The sequence below is a fragment of the Condylura cristata genome, unplaced genomic scaffold (genome assembly GCF_000260355.1).
Source record: "Condylura cristata isolate star-nosed mole 26May11 unplaced genomic scaffold, ConCri1.0 scaffold00003, whole genome shotgun sequence".
Taxonomy (NCBI): Eukaryota; Metazoa; Chordata; class Mammalia; order Eulipotyphla; family Talpidae; genus Condylura; species Condylura cristata.
Window position 1 is genome coordinate 8614180 of NW_004567104.1, and position 9665 is coordinate 8623844.

Sequence of the window (9665 nt, forward strand, 5' to 3'; positions counted from 1 at the left end):
GATCTGGAGCATGGAGAAGACCTAGCTTCAGCTTCCACTGAAATCACCCACTGCACATCAAAAGAAAGAAAAATACCCTGCTTTTCCCCACTGCCTTCTCACTAGTCTTCTGCCAGTGTCTCCTTTTGGTGATCTTAGGTAGAAGCCATGCAGGGGTCAGGAAACCTCAACATCTGGAAGCTGGAAGTTTTCATGATTGAGGTAAGGGATTGGTGGGGAGCGGGGGTGGGTGTGTGTGAGGGAAACCATTCCCTGCGAGCCAATGATTTCTCACAAAGAAGCACTTCTAGGCGGTTATTCAGGACAGTGACTTAAAGCTGATTCCCCATCCAGGATGGCAGTGTCCAGCAGCCATGTGAAGTGTGCGTCAGTAGTTCCCAAATTTCAGGAATTCCTCAAGGTGATGAGGGCAAAATAGTACATGAATTAAACTCTACAGGTCTAATTGTTTCCTTTGCAGGGAATAATTAATGCCAACCAATTCTGTATACAACTTTATAAGTCTTTGATGTTGGCTCAAGCCAGGAGGGAGAGAGTCATAAAAATTGTATACTTTAGATCTCACTGATGGTGAAGGAAAAGATCAGGAAGAGAGAAAAAGCATTTGGATAATTTAATCTTAAAGAAACTTAGGAAAAAGTAAAGTTAGTAGTCAGAACTGAATGTGGAACAAGGGTTAAATGTCAGGAGCTGGAAAGTGGTTAATGAACACTGCTGGGTTCACTTCATTTCCATGAGGCCTATGAAGAATTACTAGATAGATAGATAGATAGATAGGTAGGTAGGTAGGTAAGACTGTAAGAGGTAAGTATGAGAGTAGGCTTCCTAGGATGATTTTTGAGCCAACAATCCAAGACCTTTTGTTGATTTCATCCCCACTGAGCCAAAACCTCAAGTATAACAATTCTCATAATTATGGAGGAGTCAACCGTTAGTTTATACTGATCTTGTAAAAAGAAAAATGTTTCACTACCATTAAAGTCATTTTCTGAAATAACAAAACAAAAAATCCAAGACTGATTTCCAGATCTATTTCCTGCATTGGAACTGGTTATGCATTTGATAACACTCTGCTTCTATTTTGCTGCTTTTTGAAACCAAAGCCAGAACTCTGGTTCTGGACCACTTCCTTTTCCCTCAGTGCTACCTTGATGGACCCTCTGGAGCCATTTCTCCCCTCTGTTCTTACTGGCCCCTGTTGTCTCAAGGATGCCTTCACGGATGACTCCCTTTGCTCCTCCTCCCAGTCCACCTTCTGTTTCCTCAACAAGCACCTATGGATATGTGTTTTCCTGACTTAACATTCTTGGATGTATCCCCCTTGTCTCACGAGGTAAAGTGCAAATGCATTAGCTTAATACACAAGACTTTATAATATGCCCTTAATCAACTTGATCTTTATTAAAAATATCTCTATGAAAGTGTTTGGCTATGAGTAAGAGGAACAAACTCTGTGTAGATGAAACAAGAAAGGAAATTGGGGTAGGGGTAAGTGAACAGGGATTTTGGGGGGAAGAAAACTTAGTTTTTCAGAATGCACTCAGATAAGGGCAAGCACAAAGAAGGCAGACTGGTAAAGTGACATTCAGGCTGAGATTCAAATACCTGGAAGGAAGCATCTGATTGGTGTAGAAGGGTCACGTGCTTGTCCTAAGCCAATGAATGAAGGCTTGCGTCACATGCTCCAATCTATTTCTTTTCTTAGGGTTTGAGAAGAGGATGGTTTCCCCAATGGGAGTCAGGATGCTTTTATGAAGGAAAAAAAAGGGGAACATTAATGCTAAATACATTAAAAATAAAACATGTCCATAAACCTACCATTATCCAAACACTGAATCCAGTCACTAACTTCAATTTCATTGACTCCCCTGCCCCTTTGCCCTTTGCAATCACTTAGAGAATCTTTCAGAAGGAATCAGTCATCACTAAACAATCTCTTGGAGGATTAATATTATAAATTTAAAATTCTTTCTCTAAGCCTTTTTGTAGTTTCAGTAAATCTAAAGGGCTATTATAATTAAAATATCTCCCTCATTCTGCCTTCGCAGAATGGAGCAGAATTCTGAATAAGGAGGCTTTCAGGGTGTAATATAAGAAACATGGTTGTTACATTTTTAGGTCTGGTCTTCCTTAGCACTTGACTGATAGTTCAAGATTTGAAATCTTGTGCATTTAAAAATTCAAAAGCTCTTAAAACTTTGACCATCTTAAAATGGGCTTTATGAACATCTGTTTAAGTTATTTGTTCATTTGGAAATTAGTTAATAAAACAAACGTTTAACTGCACTTTCTTTGTGCTAGTTATGCATTAGCCTAGATAAAAAAAAAGAGGCATAAAGTCAGTCCCAGTCCTCAAATAACTCCTACACTAGTGGGGTAATAAGATATGTCATGAATAATGATGTTGGCATTTTAATGTTATCATCTTTAATCCACTCTGGAAAGTTATGCCTTGACTGAGAGGGAAAAAGTGAAATACCAACAGAAGCACATTATTGCCCAAATTGAAGGTAAGAGTTTACAGAGCATTTGATGTGTAAATGTAATGATTGGATATTATCCCAAACTTGCACCATTTTTAGAGTGCTGAGAGTAAATCAAGTCCTAAACTATTGATCTAATTATGAGCAAACAATGAGGACTGATGGTGAAGATCCTTCTCCAGCTTTCTGCACAAGTCCTGTTGAGAGTATTAGCAGAGTAGTACACGGCTTCTTCTCAGGAGTGGAATTTAGTTGAAGGCCTCAATTTGTTGTTTGCCTGAAATTTAAAAACTCCTTTGCCAGTTGTCAGAGCTCAGCTTTTATTGTAATAGGTGAAACAAAAGCATAGCTGCATTGAGGGATGACAATATGTCCACAAATTGCAAGGCCAGGTAGAGTCAGCTGAGCCCAGTGGAGACCAGTACAATGTTCGTCATATTAGGACTGTAGCTTGTCTGAGGATGTGGACAAGATCTCATTGAGATCATGTCAAAGATAAACATGAAAAACAACATCCCTATTTACAGTTGATCAAAACAAAAAAAAAAAAACAAAAAAAAATTGTAGGCATTTATTGGCTAACTAATATAAGTAACACACTATCAGAAGACTCATCTTGTAAAACCAATTTCATGAATGGACAAGTCTCACAATTCACAGTCTTGACCTGGTGTGGTGGTTCTGGTGCAAATAGTTCTCAAGGAACCCTCGCCTACCTCACTGCTTTACCAGCTTTAGGAGGTGACTCTTGAACTCAGAGTTCAGAATGGCAGATCTATAGTGCAGATGGAGAAACGATCAAAGAAACAGGGGACAGGTTCACAGGGCAGTGTGAGGGGGCTTTCTCCAAGGTTAGTCTGCTTGCAGTAAGCCACGTGGGTGCACCCAACTGTGAGAGGTTGGGAAATATAATTTTTATCAGGGCTGCTTACATAATTATGGTGCCCAGTGGCTAGTCAAAATGTGCTTTTTTAAAAAGACTTTTTATTTATAACAGTTAAAATGTGCTCTTTTTATAACAAGCAGGAAGGTATCTTGTTAAGATGCCAAAATTTAAAATCTTTTCCTTTTCATACAATCTTTCTTTTGAATTGTCTTTTTTAAAGCGACTTGATTTTGTTCTATGTAAAGAAAATTAAAGTTTTAAATTACTGCCTTGAATTTTACCATTATTTATATTATGCAATGTCAGTTTCAAATGCAGACATAAAAGCATACTTTTATATGGAAATATTACCAAGGCATAATTTTGTCGTTAGTAGCTCATGGAGGTATTTGTGCTTTATTCTTTTTTAAATTTAAATTTATTTTTTTATCTGTATATTTACATCATTGTTCATTCTAAAACAATGTTTCCTGCCCTCCAGGTGTAGACCATAGAGGACCCCCAATTCACCTGTGTACCATCACCACAATCCCCTGTTCTCCTCCCTCCCTCCTTACCATCCCTACCTTTTCCCCTCCCCGCCTCTGCTACAGGATATCTCTGGTTTATAATTGTTTGTTTTGTTATTATTTTTCCCTTATGTCTTATTTAGTTTCCCTATATTCCTCCTATAAGTGAAACCATGTGATATTTTTCTTTTTCCTGCTTATTTTTTTTTAAAGATTTATTTATTTGTGCATATAGAACTGGGGTACAGGCCAGAGGCTCAGGGGTGGTGAGAGACTTCACCAGAGACAGAGTGGGGAGCAGAACAGGCAGATCGACGAAGTACACTGCTGAGGGGAGCAGCGGGCGGGTCAGGAGAGGTCTGCTAGGCCATGTGATCACCTCCGGGGCAGATGGGAATCGAACTCATGTGGAAACGGCTTTAGATTCTCAGTGATGTGCTTTAACCCGCTGCGCCACCAGGGAGGGCCCTTCTGACTTATTTTACAGCATTTCCCCTTCTAGCTCCATCCATGTTGTTGCAAATGGCATGAATTTATCTTGTGTTTTATTCTCATAGGGACCCTAGACACATTGCACAAAATCAGCTCAACGTTTTTTTTAAACTTCCTGAGATACATCTGTCAACATTCTCTACCTCAGTTTACTGTTGAGTAAGGAATGAAGTCACCTATAAGTTACTCTAGCTTTCCCTTTCTCATTTTCAGTGTAAAGTGGTTGGCTAGGGAATTAATACAAATACCTGGTAGGGTTTTTTTTATACCCCAATTGCTTTCTCTCTGTACTTGAAGCAAACTGTAGTCTGAAGGGTAGGTGTGACCTCTGTATCTTGGTCCTTTCTGGTTGCTTTAACGAGAGCCTGGGGCACTTATAAACAACAGAAATTTATTTCTTACTCTTCTGAAAGCATGATTTCATTCTGGCAAGGGTTTTCTTCCTGGTTCATTGCTGTCCCACCCCTTTCCCCCATTTTTCTAAGGTTTACTTGTTTATGCATACAAGAACTGGGGTACAGGCCTGAGGTATAGGGGGTGAGAGGATTCACCAGAGACAGTGGGGAGCAGAAGAGGCAGATGGATTGAAATACACTGCTGAGGGGCGCGGCAGGAGAGATAGGAGAGAGCTGGCCTCAGCCTTGTGGGTCAGCCCCCTGGCTGGAATTGAGCTCCCATTGCAGTGGCTGACCATTAACTGATAGAGCTGTGTCTTTAACCCCTGTGTCACCAGGGAGACCCAACTGGCCCCTTCTGCTGTATCCTCAAATGGTGGAAGGGGTGAGGGAGCTCTGGAGGGAGGTTCTGTTGTAGAAGCATTAATCCCACTCACCAGGGTTCTGTCTTCATGATTAAGTGGAATGTCCCAATTCCTCCCAAATGTCCCAATTCCTAATACTACTACCAGTGGGGGTTAGGATTTTAATATATGAATATGGGGGAGGCAGAAACATTCTGTCCTTAACACTATCAGCCCTCTTTTCCATGTGAAGAAATTGGGGCTCAAGGAAATGAAGTAATGAGTCAAGTTAGTATTAAGGGTGAACTAATGTTAAGGTCAGTTCTCATACTGCTATAGTACACTTGGAGTTCTTGAAGTGAAACTGAATTATATTTAACAAAATACAGTGGAGGGAAAAATATTAAAAAATATGTATTTTTCTCATAGGATACTAAAGATAAACAGTTTTACTACAAATAATAATACAGAAAGCTCCATATATATATTTATTCATTAAATCCTAATAATGATTACATGACTTAAGGGCTATCATATACCCATTTTACAGATGCAAAAGCCAAGATACAGAGAGGTAAAGTATTTGCCTGAGGTCCCATAACCAGGGTTAGGGCCTCAGAGTTGGGCCTCAAGGGGTCCAAGGAGTTAAGCCTCAGCACTAGGAAGCTCAACAGCTACTGCAGCAGGAGTTCAGTCCCTATCGATCCCTGGCCTGGGAGTTGACCCACGTGGCTCAGCAGCCCTCTCTTGCCTCATTTTCTCCCCTCAGCAGTGTATTTTGGTCAATCTGCCTGTCTGCTCCTCTGGTGAATACTCTCACTCCTCCACACCTCTGGGCCACACCCCAGCTCTTGTATGCATAAATAAATCTTTTTTCTTTTTTTTAAAGATTTATTTATGTATTCATACAGAACTAGGGTACAAGCCAGACATGCGGAGGGTGAGAGGATTCCAGAGAGAGTGGGGAGCAGAACAGGCAGATCGACAAAGTACACTGTAAGGGGAGCAGCAGGTGGGTCAGGAGAGGTCGGCCTCACCATGTGGGTCTCCTCCGGGGCAGGCAGGGATTGAACTCATGCGGAACAGACTTAAGCTTCTTTGTGCTGTGCTTTAACCCGCTGTGCCACCAGGGAGGGCCCGCATAAATAAATCTTAAAAAAAAAATCTTCATACTCTAGCTGGAAAGCCTGCAGTATTAATATTAAACACACTACTCTAACCTTGAAGTAGAACTTACTCCCTAAAAAAGTAGAATGAATTACTGTGGAAAACTGTTGAGTAAAAAGAAAGATTGCAAATTAACGTAAAATTCTTTCACATAAATACTCTCTCAATTAAACATGTTAGTTTAGGGGTAGGACTAAATTCTGAATCTGTTAATCTTCAAAACAATTATTTCTCTGCTTTACTCATTTATTTTTTGTAGTAACTTTATTTATTTTTATACTTTTTACAGCATTGTTCATTTGTATACAATGTTTGATTTCTCCTCTCAGTTGTTCTCATAGAATTTCCGCCATCCAGACTCCCAGGAATCATCAGCATAGTCTCTTGTACTCTTCCCTCCCATTGTGATGTCTTTCCCTCCCTTTCTCCTGATGAATGTCAGTAATTTATAGTTTGACTGCTACAAAATAATTATTTTTAGAAAAGAAACTTTATCAGTGGTCAGTGGGAAAGTGAAGGGAACTTGAGCTTCTTTGTAGTGTACAGCCTAGTGGATATTTGTGTCCTTGGAAAGAGGGTTGTAGACTCATTTCCTACCACTCCACAAATGGATTTTCAGGAAATAAGGGGAGTTAGCTACTGATGGGAGTAAACTTTCATAGACTTTGAAGTCCTAATTAATGGCAGAGATCGTCATCTGTATGTAAAAAATAGAGACATATGGGAGTGACTTTTGCAAGGTTTGGGCCACTGTGGTCACCACCTGGTAGCAATTTCCAATGTTGTGAAGGTAGGGTGGTGGGTGTGCGGGGAGCAGTGAACAGTGTTTAGACCTTGGGTTTGGTTTGCAAACAAAATACCAAAGCAAGTGAGTACAGTCTGTTTTTAGCATAGAAGTCATTGGGCTGGAACACCCTCCCAAATATCAATCATTCGATAAGGCCTCCTTTGGAAAACAATGTTATGATTTTTGCACAAAATCCCTTTGAACTTAGTCATTTTTGGCTTAAAACATGAAAATAAAAGAAGAGAGCACTCTGGGTAAGGAGATCTTTTTGAGCTACTTTCCATCCTGCAAGAGCCTCAGAAGGAATGTAGGGCCTTGATTTTTGTCTTTGTTTTTGTTTTAACATATGTAATTGGCTTCAAGATGGATCCGAAAGACAGCCAGGCTTCTGATTTTGCAGTCATGCACTTCCCCTGCACCCTCCCTCCTGTCCCCCAGGAGCCCAAAGAGGGTGGACAGAGCCAAGACCTGGAAGGCTGTCCAAGACTCCCTGTGTGTTAGGATTTGGAATTTATTTCTGATGTCATGAAAAGAACAAGGGAACCTCAATTTGTGTCAGGCAGGATAGCTGCTGTGCTCCTGATGGAGAGGGGGAGTGGAACTCATGTCCTCTTGTAGGGGGAGTTTTTTCCCTGAACAAACTTCACTTGCATTTAGTGACTTGCTAGAGAGTTATTCTGCATGAATGCGTGTGAACTCTCCTTGACCCCGTCTATGCTTCTCTAACACTGCCACTTGGAGTTAACCAGTTCCATATGTTTGCCACCCATGGTGAAAGTAGTTTTCCCTTTTATCTGGTCCTCAAATTGTCTCCCGTGAACCAGTTTCATTTTGCCACTGATACTCTATTTGGTGGCCACCAAGCCTGCTCACCTCACCTCTCAGATCTCAGCACCTGAGAAGGGGCAGCTTTTTTTTTTTTCTTTTTACAATAGTTTATTTTTACATCATTTTGTGCATTTTTCCATCTCAGTTGTAATCCCCTGGGGCTTCCCATCACCAAATCACCCATGAGCCATCACCAAAGTCTAGTGCATTTCCCTTCCCCCACTGTTTTTGATCCCATTCCCCACTCCACCTCCATAATATGTCTCTGGAATAGAACTATTCATTATTATTATTACTATTATTATTTTCTCGCCTTGTCCATTATATTCCTGATACGAGTGAAACCATTCGGAATTTTTCCTTTTCTTTCTGGCTTATTTCACTAAGCATGATCTCTGAGAAGGGGCAGCTTTTGAGGCACAAGTTTTGTCAAAGGAGATTAGGGTAAACATGCCACCACCTTGGGATATCTGGGCACAGCAATCAGTGAATTCGCTTCAGAACTTCAGATGTATTCTTCTTCTAATCTGCTAAGCAGAAACAAAAGCCCCGCAGAATTTGAGAGAAGAAAACAAAACAATTTGCAATCTGATTATTCAAAGCACTGCACTGCCCTGTAATGATAAGTGATAAAAATGCCTCTACTTTCCTTCTGTATTTTTTTTCTTCTTCTCTCTGGGCATTTTCAGGAAACAGTAGAATGCCCTCATATTCACGAATTCAAATGAGTGTGTTCTCAGGAAAGACATTAGAATGTGCCTTTGTTTGCTCAAGAGAATTTAATGATTGGATCTTGAGTAGTTGCCAGAAGATATCACTAATCTTGAAAGTATAAATCTTCTCAAATACATTTCTCTAACTGGATATGTAATTCCACGTCATTATCTTTTAGTCACTGGTATAGTTTAAATTCTAGAATACAACTCTTAGAGAGGATTTCTTTTGCTTTGCTTATTTTTTTTTTTAAGATTTATTTATTTATATATTTATTTATTTATTTATTTTACTCATACAGAACTGGGGTACAGGCCAAACATGCAGAGGGTGAGAAGATTCACCAGAGACAGAGTGGGAAGCAGAATAGGCAGATGGATGAAGTACACTGCTGAGGGGAGCAGCGGGCGGGTCAGGAGAGGTCTGCCACGCCATGTGGATCACCTCCAGGGCAGGCGGGGATCGAACTCATGTGGAACAGACTTAAGCTTCTTTGTGCTGGGCTTTAACCCCCTGCACCACCAGGGAGGGCCTGCTTTGCTTATTAATAAAATAAGCACACCAAGTCTTACCTAAGAGTCAATTTTTCTGTCTTCCTGCAACTTCTGTGCACATGCTTTTGGGGCAAGTTTGTCTTGTCTGTTGAATTTCATAAGACGGTTCCCACTCTGCAAACTTTAACAAACTATTCTGTCTATAAATGTGTGTATGTATGTCAATTTCCTTATCTATCCAGATGTAAAATTGTATTAATCTATTATATATAGTATCAAATATACACAAAAATATTAAAATGATGGGGAAAATGACATAATTTAATTTTATTTCATGCTATGAACAATGAAACTTCTTTATATTAGTGACAATAGCTTAATGCGAGCAATGAGTTTGAACCTATTTACTTATTATTTGATAAAAGCATTAAAAAATTTGACTTTTTTAGACACCTGCACCCTCATGTTTATTGCTGCTTTATTTATAATAAGAAAGACATGGAAACAGCCCAAATGCCCAAAAGTAGACGACTGGATTAAAAAGATGTGGTACATATATACAATGG